Raw genomic sequence first — 17,893 nt, 5'->3', positions numbered from 1 at the left:
CAGTGTCTTGGTTACCATGAGAACAAGCAACCCAGATCAAAGATACTTTTGAAATCAGGGTGCAAGGTCGTAATACCAAAAGGACAATGGGCTTTATTGCCCCAAACTCTCAGATTGTCAGTCCTAAAATGTAGATTTGAGTTGCAAATTTTAACACCTGGAAACAAAGGAAAGTACAGGTGGTTTTGCAATGGTCATACTTTGGGTGGATTTAGTGAAGCCAGCAGGGCTCCCGGCACCGGGCTGAGAAGATGGTGGGAAACTCACCTCGGCTATTTGGATCCACAGCTCTATTCAGTGCTGTCCAGGCAATTAACTGCCTGGCACCGGGATCCCCATCCCTTTAAGATCTGCCAGCCAATCAGAGGGCTGACAGCTCAGTAGTATCAACAGCGCCACTGGGAGCGATGGCCACTGCAGGTACTGCACGGGGCCTTGGAACCAGGCCCATCGCTGGAGACTCCGACCCAAGGTAAGTGAGGCGGGGTTGCTGGGGCCAGTCAGGCAGGCCCTGCTGATGGGGGGAGAGGGTGGGCATTGAGTGCAAGGGTGGGAGGATTCAGGGAAGTGGATTGCTTTCTGTTGGGGGTCCTCCATGAGCCACATGGAGGAGGGCCCCCCCCCCCCACCAACCCCAGCGGCAGGGAGAAGAGGTCCCTTAAGGGTCTCAATTGGCCTCTGGGCGGAAAGGCCGTCGTTGGCCTATCCACCTCCGAATTAATTGCTCTGTGAATGGAAGGCGATGGACCCTCTGCCCTCTCCGCCTCTCATCACAATTTTATGGGACCCCTGCCTCTTGGCCGGAGTCTCATTAAATGCTACCTACGTTCTCTGAGAATTGTCAAAGGCAAATCACTATTGACTTTTGAGCTGGATAAATTCGTGAGGTTTTCCAAGATCTGGGAGCTGAAAGGAAGAAACAAAGAACAGCAGTCAGCTGCACAGCCTGAAGAGAGAGAGAGTGAGAGACCAGTGAGCTGTTTCTGGGGAAACAGCAGCTCTCAGATCACTGATACAGCAAAAGTCTGCTAAGAAGGTTTGAGGTTTGCAGAGGAGAAAAGACCAACGGTGTCACCAGAGATTTTTTAAAATTCATTCATGAGATGTGGACGTCGCTGGCCAGCATTTATTGCCCATCCCTGATTGCCCTTGAGAAGGTGGTGGTGAGCTGCCTTCTTGAAACGCTGCAATCTATGTGGAGTTTGTACACCCACAGTGCTGTTAGGGAGTTCCAGGATTTTGACCCAGTGACAGTGAAGGAACGGCGATATAGTTCCAAGTCAGGATGTTGTGTGACTTGGAGGGGAACTTGCATTAGTATTCACCAAGGAGAAGGACTTGGTGGATGATGATGGTGTTCCCATGCATTTGCTGCCCTTGTCCTTCTAGTTGGCAGAGGTCGTGGGTTTGGGAGGTGCTGTCTAAGGAGCATTGGTGCGTTGCTGCAAAGCATCTTGTAGATGGTACACACTGCTGCCACTGCGCATCGGTGGTGGAGGGTGTGAATGTTTGTGGATGGGATGCCAATCAAGCGGGCTGCTTTGTCCTGGATGGTGTCGAGCTTCTTGAGTGTTGTTGGAGCTGAATCCATCCAGGCAAGTGGAGAGTATTCCATCACACTCCTGACTTGTGCCTTGTAGATGGTGGAAAGGCTTTGGGGAGTCAGGATGTGAGTTACTCAGCACAGGATTCCTAGCCTCTGACCTGCTCTTGTAGCCACGGTATTTATATGGCTACTCCAGTTCAGTTTCTGATCAATGGTAGCCCCAAGGATGTTGATAGTGGGGGATTCAGTGATTGTAATGCCATTGAATGTCAAGGGGAGATGGTTAGATTCTCTCTTGTTGGAGATGGTCATTGCCTGGCATTTGTGTGGTGCGAAAAAGGAAGCATTCATATGGGCTGGAAGGCTGGGAACAGACGAAGCCCTTGAGGAATATAAAGACAGTAGGAAGGAACTTAAGCAAGGAGTCAGGAGGGCTAAAAGGGGTCATGAAAAGTCATTGGCAAACAGGATTAAGGAAAATCCCGAAGAAGGGTCACTGACCCGAAACGTTAACTCTGCTTCTCTTTCCACAGATGCTGCCAGACCTGCTGAGTGATTCCAGCATTTCTTGTTTTTGTTTCAGATTTCCAGCATCCGCAGTATTTTGCTTTTATTAAGGAAAATCCCAAGGCTTTTTATACGTATATAAAGAGCAAGAGGGTAACCAGGGAAAGGGTTGGCCCACTCAAGGACAGAGGAAGGAATCTATGTGTGGAGCCAGAGGAAATGGGCGAGGTACTAAATGAGTACTTTGTATCAGTATTCACCAAAGAGAAGGACTTGGTGGATGAGGAGTCTGGGGAAGGGTGTGTGGATAGTCTCGGTCATCTTATTATCAAAAAGGAGGAGGTGTTGGGCGTCTTACAAAGCATTAAGGTAGATAAGTCCCCAGGGCCTGATGGGATCTACCCCAGAATACTGAGGGAGGCAAGGGAAGAAATTGCTAGGGCCTTAACAGAAATCTTTGTATCCTCATTGGCTACAGGTGAGGTCCCAGAGGACTGGAGAATAGCCAATGTTGTTCCTTTGTTTAAGAAGGGTAGCAAGGATAATCCAGAAAATTATAGGCCTGAGAGCCTCACGTCAATGGTAGGGAAATTATGAGAGAGGATTCTTCCGGACAGGATTTATTCCCATTTGGAAACAAATGAACTTATTAGCAAGAGGAAGCATGGTTTTGTGAAGGGGTGGTCGTGTCTCACTAACTTGATTGAGTTTTTTGAGGAAGTGACAAAGATGATTGATGAAGGAATGGCAGTGGATGTTGTCCATATGGACTTCAGTAAAGCCTTTGACAAGATCCCTCATGGCTGACTGGTACAAAAGGTGAAGTCACACGGGATCAGAGGTGAGCTGGCAAGATAGATACAGAACTGGCTCGGTCATAGACGACAGAGGGTAGCAGTGGAAGGGTGCTTTTCTGAATGGAGGGCTGTGACTAGTGCTGTTCCGCAGGGATCATTGCTGGGACCGTTGCTGTTTGTAGTATATATAAATGATTTGGAGGAAAATGTATCTGGTCTGATTAGTAAATTTGCGGACGACACAAAGGTTGGTGGAGTTGCGGATAGTGATGAGGATTGTCAGAGGATACAGCAGGATATAGATCGGTTGGAGACTTGGGTGGAGAAATGGCAGATGGATTTTAATCCGGACAAATGTGAGGTAATGCATTTTGAAAGGTCTAATGCAGGTGGGAAGTATACAGTAAATGGCAGAACCCTTAGGAGTATTGACAGGCAAAGAGATCTGGGCGTACAGGTCCACAGGTCACTGAAAGTGGCAACGCAGGTGGATAAGGTAGTCAAGAAGGCATACGGCATGCTTGCCTTCATCGGTCGGGGCATAGAGTATAAAAATTGGCAAGTCATGCTGCAGCTGTACAGAACTTTAGTTCGGCCACACTTAGAATATTGCGTGCAATTCTGGTCGCCACACTACCAGAAGGACGTGGAGGCTTTGGAGAGGGTACAGAAGACGTTTACCAGGATGTTGCCTGGTCTGGAGGGCATTAGCTGTGAGGAGAGGTTGGATAATCTTGGATTGTTTTCACTGGAACGACGGAGGTGGAGGGGCGACATGATAGAGGTTTACAAAGTTATGAGTGGCATGGACAGAGTGGATAGTCAGAAGCTTTTTCCCAGGGTGGAAGAGTCAGTTACTAGGGGACATAGGTTTAAGGTGCGAGGGGCAAAGTTTAGAGATGTGCGAGGCAAGTTCTTTACACAGAGGGTGATGAGTGCCTGGAACTGGCTGGGAGGTGGTGGAAGCAGCTACGATAGTGACGTTTAAGAGGCATCTTGACAAATACATGAATAGGATGGGAATAGAGGGATATGGACCCCGGAAGTGCAGAATGTTTTACTTTAGGCAGGCGTCAAGATCGGCACAGGCTTGAAGGGCCGAATGGCCTGTTCCTGTGCTGTACTGTTCTTTGTTCTTTGTTCTTTGAATGTTACTTGCCGCTTATCAGCCCAAGCCTGAAAATTGTCCAAGTCTTGCTCTATTTCTACATGGACTGCTTCAGCATCTGAGGAGACACGAATGGTGCTGAACATTGTGTAATCATCAGTGAACATCCCCACTTCTGACCTTATGATTGAAGGAAGATCATTGATGAAGCAGCTGAAGATGGTTGGGCCTCGGACACTACCCTGAGGAACTCCTGCAGTGATGTCCTGGAGCTCAGACGATTGACCTCCAGCAACCACAACAATCTTCCTTTGCGCTAGGTATGACTCCAACCAGCGGAGAGTTTCCCCCTGATTCCCATTGACTTCAGTTTTGCTCGGGCTCCTTGATGCCATACTCGGTCAAATGCTGCCTTGATGTCAAGGGCAGTCACTCTCACCTCACCTCTTGAGTTCAGCTCTTTTGTCCACGTTTGAACCAAGGCTGTAATGAGGTCAGGAGCTGAGTAGCCCTGGCGGAACCAAAACTGAGCATCACTGAGCAGCTTATTGCTAAGCAAGTGCCGCTTGATAGCACTGTTGATGTCACCTTCCATCACTTTACTGATGATTGAGAATAGGCTGATGGGGCGGTAATTGGCCGGGTTGGACTTGTCCTGCTTTTTGTTTATAGGACATACCTGGGCAATTTTCCACATTGCAGCGTAGATGTCTTATTGATGGAAGCCCAGTCGAATGTCCTTGGAAGAAGTGAGCAAAGAGGACGCTGGTTTTGAGAGCAGTTTGGGACTTTTAACTGCAAGGATATCTTTTTGCTGAGAAAACTGCGTAACGTATAATTGTGGTGTGGGGTTTTTGAGCGTGTCTGTAATTTATCGTGTTAGCTACTATTAAGTACTGTTTAGTTAATGTTGATTTTTAGTTTAGTTGTTATGGTAAAAGTCTTAAAATGTGAAACTTCATCATGTGATCTTTTAATTGGTCATTGGGAAGTTCATATCACTTGTTTTGAAGTTAGTAGTCTCAACTGAGGTCAGAACAAAGCTCCCATAAACAGCAATGAAGTCATTACCAGCTAATCTGTTTTGGGTGATATTAGCCGGAATTTTTCGTTGAGCTGTTGGCCCCACCCACTCGCCCAAAAGTCGGTGGCGAGTCTGCATCCACTGGGCCTGGGGAGCCAGGCTGGGAATTTTTGCTCCCCAGCCTTTTAATTGGTGTTGGGTGGGTCTTCCACCTCCTTGAGGCAGGAGGTCCCCCTAACGGAGCTGCCGGCCAATCAGTGGGCCTTCAGCTCTTCGTTCCAGCAGCATCACCGGGAGCAGTGGCCACTGCTGGGACTACACCCAGCCATCACAAGCAAGGTGAAGGATGTCCCTGGAAAACAGGTAAGTTTTCAGGGCTTCGCTGGGGCAATCGGCTGGGCAAGGGAAGTCGGTTGGGGGTGGGGGCGGGGGCAGTGTTATATAGTGGGGGGGTTGGGACTTCAGGGGCAGCCCGATCAGGAGGGCCCCCCCCCCTCCAGACCGCAAGAAGACCACCTGGTTTTACCAGGTGGGTTTCTTGAGGCTTTTGCCGTCAGGCCGAGGATTAGTTAATTAGTTAATTAGCCAGTTAATTAGCCACTTAAGGGCCTTGATTGGCTTGGGGCGGGTGGGCCATTTCTCACTGCTGCCGCACCATGTAAAATTGCAGTGGGGGACGGGAGGGGGTCAGGAATTGTCGACCTCCTCCCACCCCCCCCCCACCCCATCGCCTCACCCCTGGCACTAGCCCGCTTGTTTCGGGGCCGTAAAATTGCGGCCATTGATTGAGTGATAAGTATTGGTCAGGGCTCGCCTTCCAAACAGAACCAGGGATTTGTTTTTACCTGACAGCAGATGGGGCCTCAGCTTAACATCGCATCCAAAAGACAGCAGCTCTTGACAGTGCAGCACTACCAGCCTATATTACACACTAAACTCTGATGTAGAACTTAAAACCACAATCTTCTCATTCAGAGACAACAGTGTCACCCATGAGACAAAAACAAGAAATGCTGGATTCACTCAGCAGGTCTGGCAGCATCTGTGGAAAGAGAAGCAGAGTTAACGTTTCTGGTCAGTGACCCTTCTTCGGAACCCTTGGCTGACACCCCAATCCCTCTGATCTTTTTCTCAAAGTGATGAGGTGCTATGTAAATTCAAATCTTTGCTGCTAATTTGACATTTAATTTTAATTGTGGCCTTATTGCTGAATATTGCAGGAATATCACACAAAGTTATTGACTAATCTAATTTTTCAAGCCTTTGGAGATATGGACAACAAAAAACTTGTCTTATCCCTTCACCTCTGATTTGTTTTGTTTACAACTAACCTGTCTTCTGTTGGATTTTGCAGGATACTGAGAAGGAACTGAACTGGACCAGCCATATAAATACTGTTACTACAAGAGCAGGCCAGAGGCTGAGAATTTTGCAGTGAGCAACCCATCTCCACTTTAAACATTCACTCCCTCCATCATCAGTGTACAGTCTACAAGATGCACTGCAGCAACTCACCAAGGCTCCTTTCACAGCACCTTCCAAACCCACGACCTTCGCCACCAAAGAACAAGGGCAGGAAATGCATGGGAACACCAATACCTGCAAGTTACCCTCCAAGGCACACACCATCCTAAATTGGAAATATATCACTGTTCCTTCACTGTTGCTGGGTCAAAATCCTGGAAATCCTTTCCTGACAGCACTGTTGGTGTAGCTACACCACAGGGACTGCAGTGGTTCAAGAAGGCATATAACTGTCATACTGTCGTATAATGTACATAAGCTGTTTCTGGGTAGATTATGTATATAGATTATGTTTATAAGATCCAGAATTTCAAAATTTGCAGATGGCAAAAGCTTGGAAGTATTGTGAACCATGAAGAGATAGTGATATACTTCAAAATGACATCGACAGGTTGGTGGAATGGGTGGACAAGTAGTAGGTGACATTTAATGCAGAGAAGTGTGAAGTGATTCATTTTGGTAGGAAGAATGAGGTGAGGCAATATAAATTAAAGGCTGCAATGTCTAAAGCTGGTGTAGAGGCAGAGGGATCTGGGGTTCTTCTTCTTTGGCCTCCTTCTCTCGAGAAGATTTGTGAAGCAGCTCCTGGAGTGGCTATAAAGGCCAATTCTAGAGTGACAGACTCTTCCAAAGGCGCTGCAGATAAAATTGGTTGTCGGGGCTGTTACACAGTTGGCTCTCCCCTTGCGCTTTTTTCCTGCCAACTACTACGTCTCTTCAGCTCGCCACTCATTAGCCCCACCTTTATGGCTGTCCGCCAGCTCTGGCGATCGCTGGCAACTGACTCCCACAACTTGTGATCAATGTCACAGGACTTCATGTCGCATTTGCAGACGTCTTTAAAGCGGAGACACGGATGGCCGGTGGGTCTGATGCCAGTGACGAGCTCGCTGTACAATGTGTCCTTGGGGATCCTGCCATCTTCCACGCGGCTCACATGGCCAAGCAATCTCAAGCCCCGCTGGCTAAGTAGGGTGTATATGCTGGGGATGTTGACCGCCTTGAGGACTTCTGCATTGGAGATACGGTCCTGCCACCTGATGCTAAGGATTCTCTGGAGGCATGAAGATGGAATGAATTGAGACGCTGCTCTTGGCTGACATGCGTTGTCCAGGCCTCGTTGCCGTAGAGCAAGGTACTGAGGACACAGGCTTGATACACTCGGACTTTTGTGTTCCGTGTCAGTGCGCCATTTTCCCACACCCTCTTGGCCAGTCTGGACATAGCAGTGGAAGCCTTACCCATGCGCTTGTTGATTTCTGCATCGAGAGGCACGTTACTGGTGATAATTAAGCCTAGGTAGGTGAACTCTTGAACCACTTCCACAGCGTGGCCACCGATATTGTATGGAGCATTTCTGACGTCCTGTCCAATGATGTTTGTTTTCTTGAGGCTGATGGTTAGGCCAAATTCGTTGCAGGAAGCCGCAATCCTGTTGATGAGTCTCTGCAGACACTTTTCAGTGTGAGATGTTAAAGCAGCATCGGCAGCAAAGAGGATTTCCCTGATGAGGACTTTCCATACTTTGGTCTTCGCTCTTAGACGGGCAAGGTTGGACAACCTGCCATCTGATCTTGTGTGGAGGAAAATTCCTTTTTCTGAAGACTTGAACGCACGTGAGAGCAGCAGGGAGAAGAAGATCCCAAACACTGTAGGTGCGAGAACACAGCCCTGTTTCACGCCACTCAGGATAGGAAAGGGGTCTGATGAGGCACTGCTATGCTGAATTGTGCCTTTCTTATTGTCATGGAATGAGATGATGATACTTAGTAGCTTTGGTGGACATCCGTTCTTTGCTAGTAGTCTGAAGAGACCACATCTGCTGACGAGGTCAAATGCTTTGGTGAGATCTATGAAAGCAATGTAGAGGGGCAAAAACAAGAAATGCTGGATTCACTCAGCAGGTCTGGCAGCATCTGTGGAAAGAGAAGCAGAGTTAACGTTTCGGGTCAGTGACCCTTCTTCGGAACTGACAAATATTAGAAAAGTCACAGATTATAAACAAGTGAGGTGGGGGTTGGGCAAGAGATAACAAAGGAGAAGGTGCAGATTGGACCAGGCCACATAGCTGACCAAAAGGTCACGGAGCAAAGGCAAACAATATGTTAATGGTGTGTTGAAAGACAAAGCATTAGTACAGATTAGGTGTGAATATACTGAATATTGAACATCAGCAAGTGCAAACCTGAAGAAAAACAACCTGAAAAAAACAGTGGGTAAGCAAACTGAACAAACTCAGATGAAATGAAATAAATGCAAAAAAAGATTGTAAAAAATGTAAAAAGGAATGCAAAAAAAAGGAAAAAATAACTAAAAATGACTAAAAATGAAAGTAAAGTGGGGGGCTGTCATGCTCTGAAATTATTGAACTCAATGTTCAGTCCGGCAGGCTGTAGTGTGCCTAATCGGTAGATGAGATGCTGTTCCTCGAGCTTGCGTTGATGTTCACTGGAACACTGCAGCAATCCCAGGACAGAGATGTGAGCATGAGAGCAGGGGGGAGTGTTGAAATGGCAAGCAACCGGAAGCTCAGGGTCCTGCTTGCGGACTGAGCGGAGATGTTCCGCAAAGCGGTCACCCAGTCTGCGCTTGGTCTCCCCAATGTAGAGGAGACCACACTGTGAGCAGCGAATACAGTATACTACATTGAAAGAAGTACAAGTAAATCGCTGCTTCACCTGAAAGGAGTGTTTGGGGCCTGGGATAGTGAGGAGAGAGGAGGTAAATGGGCAGGTATTACACCTCCTGCGATTGCAAGGGAAGGTGCCCTGGGACGGGGACGAGGTGGTGGGGGTAATGGAGGAGTGGACCAGGGTGTCGCGGAGGGAACGATCCCTTCGGAATGCTGACAGGGGAAGGGAGGGGAAGATGCGACTGGTAGTGGCATCACGCTGGAGGTGGCGAAAATGGCGGAGGATGATCCTTTGGATATGGAGGCTGGTGGGATGAAAAGTGAGGACAAGGGGAACCCTGTCACGGTTCTGGGAGGGAGGGGAAGGGGTGAGGGTAGAGGTGCGGGGAATGGGTCGGACACGGTTGAGGGCCCTGTCAACCACAGTGGGGGGAAATCCTCGGTTGAGGAAAAAGGAGGTCATATCAGAAGCACCGTCATGGAAGGTGGCATCATCAGAGCAGATGCGTCGGAGACGGAGAAACTGGGAGAATGGAATGGAGTCCTTACAGGAGGTAGGGTGTGAAGAAGTGTAGTCGAGATAGCTGTGGGAGTCAGTGGGCTTATAATGGATATTGGTAGACAACCTATCCCCAGAGATGGAGACAGAGAAGTCGAGGAAGGGAAGGGAAGTGTCAGAGATGGACCATGTAAAGGTGAGAGAAGGGTGGAAATTGGAAGCAAAGTTGATAAAGTTTTCTAGTTCGGGGCGGGAGCAGGAAACGGCACCGATACAGTCATCAATGTACCGGAAAAAGAGTTGGGGGAGGGGGCCTGAGTAGGACTGGAACAAAGAATGCTCGACATATCCCACGAAAAGACAGGCATAACTAGGACCCATGCGGGTACCCATAGCGACACCTTTTACTTGAAGGAAGTGCGTGGAGTTGAAGGAGAAGTTGTTCAATGTGAGAACAAGTTCAGCCAGGCGGAGGAGGGTGGTGGTGGATGGGGACTGGTTGGGCCTCTGTTCCAGGAAGAAGCGGAGAGCCTTCAAACCATCCTGGTGGGGGATGGAGGTGTAGAGCGATTGGACGTCCATAGTGAAGAGGAGGCGGTTGGGACCAGGAAACTGGAAATTGTCAAAATGACGTAGGGCGTCAGAAGAGTCATGGATGTAGGTGGGAAGAGGCTGGACCGGGGAGAAAAGATAGAGTCAAGAAATAAGTTCAGTGAGGCAGGAGCAGGCTGACACAATGGGTCTGCCGGGACAGTCCCGTTTGTGGATTTTGGGAAGGAGGTAGAAGCGGGCTGTCCGGGGTTGCGGGACTATGAGGTTGGAAGCTGTAGAGGGAAGATCTCCAGAGGAGATGAGGTCAGTGACAGTCCTTTGGACGGTGGCTTGATGTTCGGTGGTGGGGTCATGGTCCAGAGGGAGGTAGGAAGAGGTGTCTGTGAGTTGGCGTTGAGCTTCTGCAAGGTAGAGGTCGGTACGCCATACAACAACAGCACCACCCTTGTCTGCAGGTTTGATGACCATGTCGGGGTTAGACCTGAGAGAACGGAGTGCCTCAAGTTCAGAGGGGGACAGGTTAGAGTGAGTGAGGGGGGCAGAGAAATTGAGACGACCAATGTCTCGCCGACAGTTTTCAATGAAGAGATCAAGAGCGGGTAAGAGGCCAGGGGGAGGGGTCCAGGTAGAGGGAGAATGCTGGAGGCGAGTGAATGGGTCTGCTGGTCGGGGGGAGGACTCCTGGTCGAAGAAGTGAGCCCGGAGGCGGAGGCGACGGAAGAAGAGCTCAACGTCATGCCGAGCGCGAAATTCATTGAGGTGGGGGCGTAAGGGGATAAAACTGAGACCTTTGCTGAGTACAGAACGCTCAGCATCAGAGAGGGGGAGGTCAGAGGGTATAGTGAATACACGGCAAGGGGTCAGATCAGAAGGGGTGGGGTCAGAGGGAAGTGAAGCGGAAGGAGGATCTGGAGGGGCATTAGTCCCCATCAGCTGCTGGAGCTTGCGTTCCTTAACACCTGAAAGGAAGAAAAAAAGTTTTTTGTTAATGCGTCGGATGAGACGTAAGATGAGATGAAACTGCGGAGTAGAACAGATTTGAGATAAGGTGAGACGGTGCTGCTGGAGAGAGAGGTCCAGTGTGTGCATATGGCGGCGCATAGCACTGAGTGTGGATCTCAGGATGCGGCGAGAGTAGCAGTCCGAGGAACGTTGTATTTCTCGGAGATACCTGTGATCCTGGGTGGTTTCAAAGCATGATGGGTGAAACTGCAGTTGGAATCCACGTGGAGTCAGTCGGAGCCGGAGACAGTCACTGAGGAAGGAGATGTGGCTGTGAAAACGAGTTTTGGTAGATACCTTATCAAACACCAGGAGGGAAATAGAAAGCAATGAAGGTGAACAAGGTAAAAGAGACAAACGAAAATCCCGTCGGAGAGAAGAGCAGAACTTCTTCAAGGTAGGCATTCCTGGAAGAGAAGTGGCAGTGAATTAAACACTAAAATAAAAGCAAAATACTGCGGATGCTGGAAATCTGAAACAAAAACAAGAAATGCTGGATTCACTCAGCAGGTCTGGCAGCATCTGTGGAAAGAGAAGCAGAGTTAACGTTTCGGGTCAGTGACCCTTCTTCGGAACTGACAAATATTAGAAAAGTCACAGATTATAAACAAGTGAGGTGGGGGTTGGGCAAGAGATAACAAAGGAGAAGGTGCAGATTGGACCAGGCCACATAGCTGACCAAAAGGTCACGGAGCAAAGGCAAACAATATGTTAATGGTGTGTTGAAAGACAAAGCATTAGTACAGATTAGGTGTGAATATACTGAATATTGAACATCAGCAAGTGCAAACCTGAAGAAAAACAACCTGAAAAAAAACAGTGGGTAAGCAAACTGAACAAACTAAGATGAAATGAAATAAATGCAAAAAAAGATTGTAAAAAATGTAAAAAGGAATGCAAAAAAAAGGAAAAAATAACTAAAAATGACTAAAAATGAAAGTAAAGTGGGGGGCTGTCATGCTCTGAAATAGAGGGGCATCTGTTGTTCGCGGGATTTCTCCTGTAGCTGGCGAAGGAAGGACAGCATGTCAATGGTGGATCTCTCTGTTCAAAAGCCACACTGTGCCTCAGGGTAGACACGCTCAGCAGCTTCTGGAGCCTGTTTAAAATGACTCGAGCAAAGACTTTCCCCACAATGCTGGGCAGGGAGATTTCACGGTAGTTGTTGCAGTCACCGCGGTAATCCTTTTTCTTATAGAGGGTGATGATATTGGCATCGCGCATATCCTGTGGTACTGCTCCCTCATCCCAGCACAGGCAAAGCAGGGTTATAGGTGCATAAATCACTGAAGGTGGCAGAGCAGGTTGAGAAAGAGGTTAATAAAGCGTACAGGATGTGGGGAATGGGGGTGGGGGGGGGGGGGGAAGTGGAGTTGACGCCCAAGATCAGCCATGATCATATTGAATGGCAGAGCAAACTCGACAGGCTGTGCTCCTGCCCCTATTTCTTATGTTCTTATCCTGGGCTTTATTAATAGGGTCATAGAATACAAAAGCAAGGAAGGTCTGTTAAACCTGTATAAAACATTGGTTCAGCCTCACTTGGAGTACTGTGTCCCATTTTTAGTGCTGCACTTCTGCAAGGATGTGAAAGCTTTGGAGAGGGTGTAGAAAAGATTCATGAGAATGGTTCCAGGGATGAGGAACTTCAGTTACATGGATAGATTGGAGAAGCTGGGGCTTTTTTCCTTGGAGAAGAGAAAATTAAGAGGAGATATAATAGAGGTGGTCAAAATTCTGAGGGTTCTGGACAGAGTAGATAGGGAGAAACTGTTCCTGTTGGCAGAAGGATTGAGATCCAGAGGACACTGATTAAAGGTAATTGGCAAAAGAAGCAATGGCAACATGAAGAAAACATTTTGACACAGTGAGTGGTTAGGATCTGAAATGCACTGCCTGAGAGAGTGGTGAAGGCAGATTCAATCAAGGCATTCAAAAGAGAATTGGACAATTATCTGAAGAGAAAAATGTTGAGGACTACTGGGAAAAGGCAGGGGAATGGGATTAGGTGAGTTGCTCTTGCAGAGAGCTGGCATGGACATGATGAGCTGAATGACCTCCTTCTGTTCTATAACTATTCTATGATTCGATGATTCTGTGAACCACTGAAAATAGGAAATAGGGCTTCAACTTAACATCTCGTCCAAAGTGTCTTACTCCTGACAATGAAGCACTCCCTTGGAACTGCATGCTTGATGCTTGATTCTTGGGGTGGGGAAGTAACATAAATAATATAAATTGGATCAATTTGAATTAGTGTTCTAACATTCAAGATTCTTTGCATTGTTTCCTACTCCAACTCTTTATTTCCCAGAACATTACAGGTACAGTCCTCCTTACTCCCCTCAATGTAGGCTGCCTCCTCATAGTCTCCAGGCTTTTAAAGCCAAAACACGGCACTCCATTATCCTTACACCTTGTTTTACCTCATCTTTTTTCCTAAGGCATTTAGTATTATTGGTGTCCTGCACTAAGGGTCTGGACTCTACCTTGAATTCTTATTATTTTAACAACAACAAAATTCTGTACTCTGCCATTCCCATGCAATTTATTTACCACATTCTACATATATTAAACATTTTCGGATAGCAAAATTGCAATATAAATGCAATAAATGGAAGCAATTTCCTGAGGCTACTGTCAGCTTTGGGTTGTTCGGATGTTTTGTTGATGTCACGGGTGAGGATTGCTATTTTAGTAACTGGTATCTCTTATCTAAATTCACCAGCTACTTGCCTCAAGCAACTACCATAATTCACCTTTGAAGATGCAAGAATTCCCTGCAGATTACTCTATCGAGATGCCATGTAAAAGACAATTAAGTTACTAGAGTCCCACTACTGTGCTCACTGGGAAATGGGACTGTTAAAGTCATTTTACTTCTTGGCATCTTTTGATTCATTGTCAATTGAAGGTATATATACGTATAAATGTATATGTAAACATATATATACATATATATAAGTGTCAGTTATGGCTCATAATAGCATTTTTGTCTCAGGTTGTGGGTTTACCTCCCACCCCAGAGACTTTGAGCAGAAAATCTATGATGAAACACTCAGTGCAGTACTGAGGGAGCACTACATTGTCGGAAGTGTTGTATTTAGGATGAGACATTGAACTGAGGTCCCGTCTACTCTGTCAGGTGAATGTAAATGATCCCATAGTGTAATTGCAGAAAACAGCACTGAGGTACTCCCTGGTATCATGACCAATATTTATCTCTCAGCCAAGAAAACAGGTTATCTAGTCATTAGCACATCCACATATAGACTGGATGAATTAGATTGGCAATGGTAGCTGGAAGATGAGTTCATAGAGTGTATTCAAGACAACCTCTTAATGTACTATGTTCTAGTGCCAACCAGGGAGCAGGCCATTCTAGACCTGATAATGTGCAATGAGACAGGATTAATTCATAACCTCATAGTAAAGGAGACTTTAGTCAAAAGTGATCATAACATGATAGAATTTCACATTCAGTTTGAGGGTGAGATGTGTGGGTCTAAGACTAGTGTTTTCAGCTTAAATAAAGGCAATTACAAGCGTATGAAGACAGAATTGGCATAAGTGAACTGGGAAATTTGGTTAAAAGATAGGATAGTCGAGAAGCAGTGGCAAACATTTAGGGAGATATTTCAAAGCTCTCAGCCACACGAGAAGCAAAGGCAGTCGGAGAAGGCTAACTAAAGAAGCTAGATTGTATCAAAGTGAAAGTGAAAGAAAAAGTGTACAGCTGTGTGAAGATTAGTGGTAGATCAGAAGATTCGACATTTTTTAAAAACCAGCAAAGAATGGCTTAAAAAAGGGAGAAATTAGAGTATGAGAAAAAGCTAGCTAGAAATATAAAAAGATAGCAAGAGTTTCTACAAGTATTTAAAAAGGAAAAGTGTAACTCAAATGAGTGTTGGTCATTCAAAGAGTGAGTCTGGGAATTAATAATGGGTAATAAGGAAATGGCGGAAGCATTGAACGGGTATTTTGTGTGATCTTCACAGTAGAGAACACAAAATAAATCCCAAAGGCACTTGAAAAACTGGTGCTAAAAGGGATGGAAGAACTGAAAACAATAACAATCACCAGGGAAAAGGCACTGGGAAAACTATGGGAACTAAAGGCTGACAAGTCCCCAGGACCTGATGGCCTGCATCCTAGGGTCTTAAAAGAACTTATAAACATATGAATTAAGAGCATGAGTAGGCCATTCAGCCCCTTCGAGTGTGCTCCACCATTTAATAAGATCTGATTTAGCCTCAACTTCACATTCCCGCCTACCCCTGATACTCTTTGACTCTCTTGTTAGTCAATAATCTATCTACCTCAGCCTTAAAAATATTCAATGGCCCTGCCTCCACCACTCTCTGGGGAAGAGAGTTCCAAAGACTCATGACCCTCAAAGAGAAAAAAATTTTCCTCATCTCTGTCTTAAACGGGAGATCCCTTATTTTTAAACTGTGTCCCCTTGTTCTATTCTCTCCTACAAGGGAGTGTCAGATGATGCTGTGAGCCTGAGGAAGTAACCAAGGGGGGGACATCCTTTCAGCATCCACCCTGTCAAGCCCCCTCAGGATCTTATATATTTCAATAAGATCAACTCTGATTCTTCTAAACTCCAATGGATTCAGACCCGACCTGTCCAACCTTTCTTCATAAGATAACCGCACCCCCATCCTAGAAGTGGTTGCATAGATAGTAGAAGCATTAATTGTGATCTTCCAAAATTCCCTAGATTCTGGAAGAGTCCCAACAGATTGAAAAATAGCTAATGCAACACCTCTATTCAAGAAAGGATGGAGACAGAGAGCAGGAAATTACAGGCCAGTTAGCTTAACATCTGTATTAGGGAAAATGCTAGAATCCATTATTCAGGAGGTTATAGCAGGACATTTAGAAAATCATAATGCGATAAGGGAGAGTCAACATGGTTTTGTGAAAGGGAAATCATGTTTGGCTAAATTATTAGGTTCTTTGAGGAAGTCACAGTTGGTTTTGGTTGACATCCTTCAATCCATGAAAGATGATGGACACGCAGCAAGCGTGGGGTGTCTTCTCTTGGTGCACCTTTGCTGATGGCTGTGAAGGCCAATCCTTGAGAGGCAGGTTCTGCCATAAGTGCTGCACAGGAAGCTGCCTAGTGACGCCGTGAGACTGAGGAAGTATCACGCAACCTGAATAAAGGGGAACCTGTAGATGTGATGTACTTAGATTTTCAAAAGGCATTAGATTAAGTGCCACATCAAAGGTTACTACACAAAATAAGGGCTCATGGAGTGGGGAGTAACATATTAGTATCGATAGAGGATTGGTTAGCTAAGAGGAAGCAGGGAGTAGGGATAAAAGGGTTATTTTCAGACTGGCAGGATGTGACCAATGGAGTGCTACAGGGATCAGTGCTTTACAATCTACATCAGTAACTTGGATGAAGGGATCAAACGTATGGCAGCTAAATTTGCAGACGATAGAAAAATAGCTAGGAAGGTAAGCTGTCAAGAAGACATAAAGAATTTACAAAGGGTTGTAGATAGATTAAGTGAGTGGGAAAAAAAATTGGCAGATGGAGTATAATATGGGAAAATGTGAACTCATCCACTTTGCAGGAAGAATAGAAAAGCAGAGTATTATTTAAATGGAGAGAGACAGCAGAACTCTGGTAAAGAGGGATCTGGATGTCTTGGTACATGAATCACAAGAAATTAGAATGCAGGTGCAGCAAGTGAGTAGGAAGGTAAATGGAATGTTGTCATTTATTGCAAGGGGAATAGAATATAAAAGTAGAGAAGCTTTGCTATAGCTGCATAAGGCCTTAGTGAGACCACATCTGGAGTATTGTGTACAGTTTTGGTCTTCTTGCTTAAGAAGAGATAACATTGCATTAGAAGCAGTTCAGAGAAGGTTCACTCGACTGATTCCTAGGATGAAGTGGTTATCTTATGAAGAAAGGTTGAACAAGTTGGGCCTATGCCTGTCATGAGTTTCTTTGTGTTATCTTAAGCAACACAATGAGGTACATGGATTCCAGTTTATTAACAGTTAAACTAGTATATACAATACAGAGCAAACTATATACAGAACCTTTTTTTATGGTGTTCCAGTGCAGAGAGACTATGGCTTATAGTCACATGACTACATTCAGGTATTTAGCTCATTAGCATACTGAATTCTGAAAGGGACATCACTCTTAAAGCGATCATTCAACATCCCCTTTCTTTCCAGAGATACGTCTCGTACGCTACAAGTAAAAACATGTAAAACTGAATATCAAAATTAGTTATACAGGGATAGGGGTTATAAAATTTACAAGTATAAGGATAGGGATTGTGAAACTTCTGAGTGCAGATTCGATGGTTTGTCAACTCTTCCAGACCTTGTTATGCTATAACCTTCTGGGGATGTGGATTTCACCCTTGGCTGTTCTTGGCTTGCAGACGTGTTGTCAATATCTTGCTTGTTGTACTGTTGTTCCATCACACCCTCATCGTCGGAGTGTGTTCTTTCAAGTCCGCTGTGTGCAATTGGAGTATTGCACAGTTCTTTTGATTGGCTTTGGTTCCTCTTCAACACTGCTCCGTTAGATGTTGTAACCTCGTACAACCTAGGCTCACTGCATACGTCAGATATCTCTGCGGGTAACCATGTTATTATTGTGTGGTGTATGACTCTGACCTTTTGTCCTACATGTAGTTGAGGTAATTCTGCCCCTGC

Source organism: Heterodontus francisci, chromosome 17 (assembly GCF_036365525.1).
Source record: "Heterodontus francisci isolate sHetFra1 chromosome 17, sHetFra1.hap1, whole genome shotgun sequence".
Lineage (NCBI taxonomy): Eukaryota > Metazoa > Chordata > Chondrichthyes > Heterodontiformes > Heterodontidae > Heterodontus > Heterodontus francisci.
The sequence above is the reverse complement of the archived record's forward strand: the minus strand, read 5'-3'. Positions refer to the sequence as shown.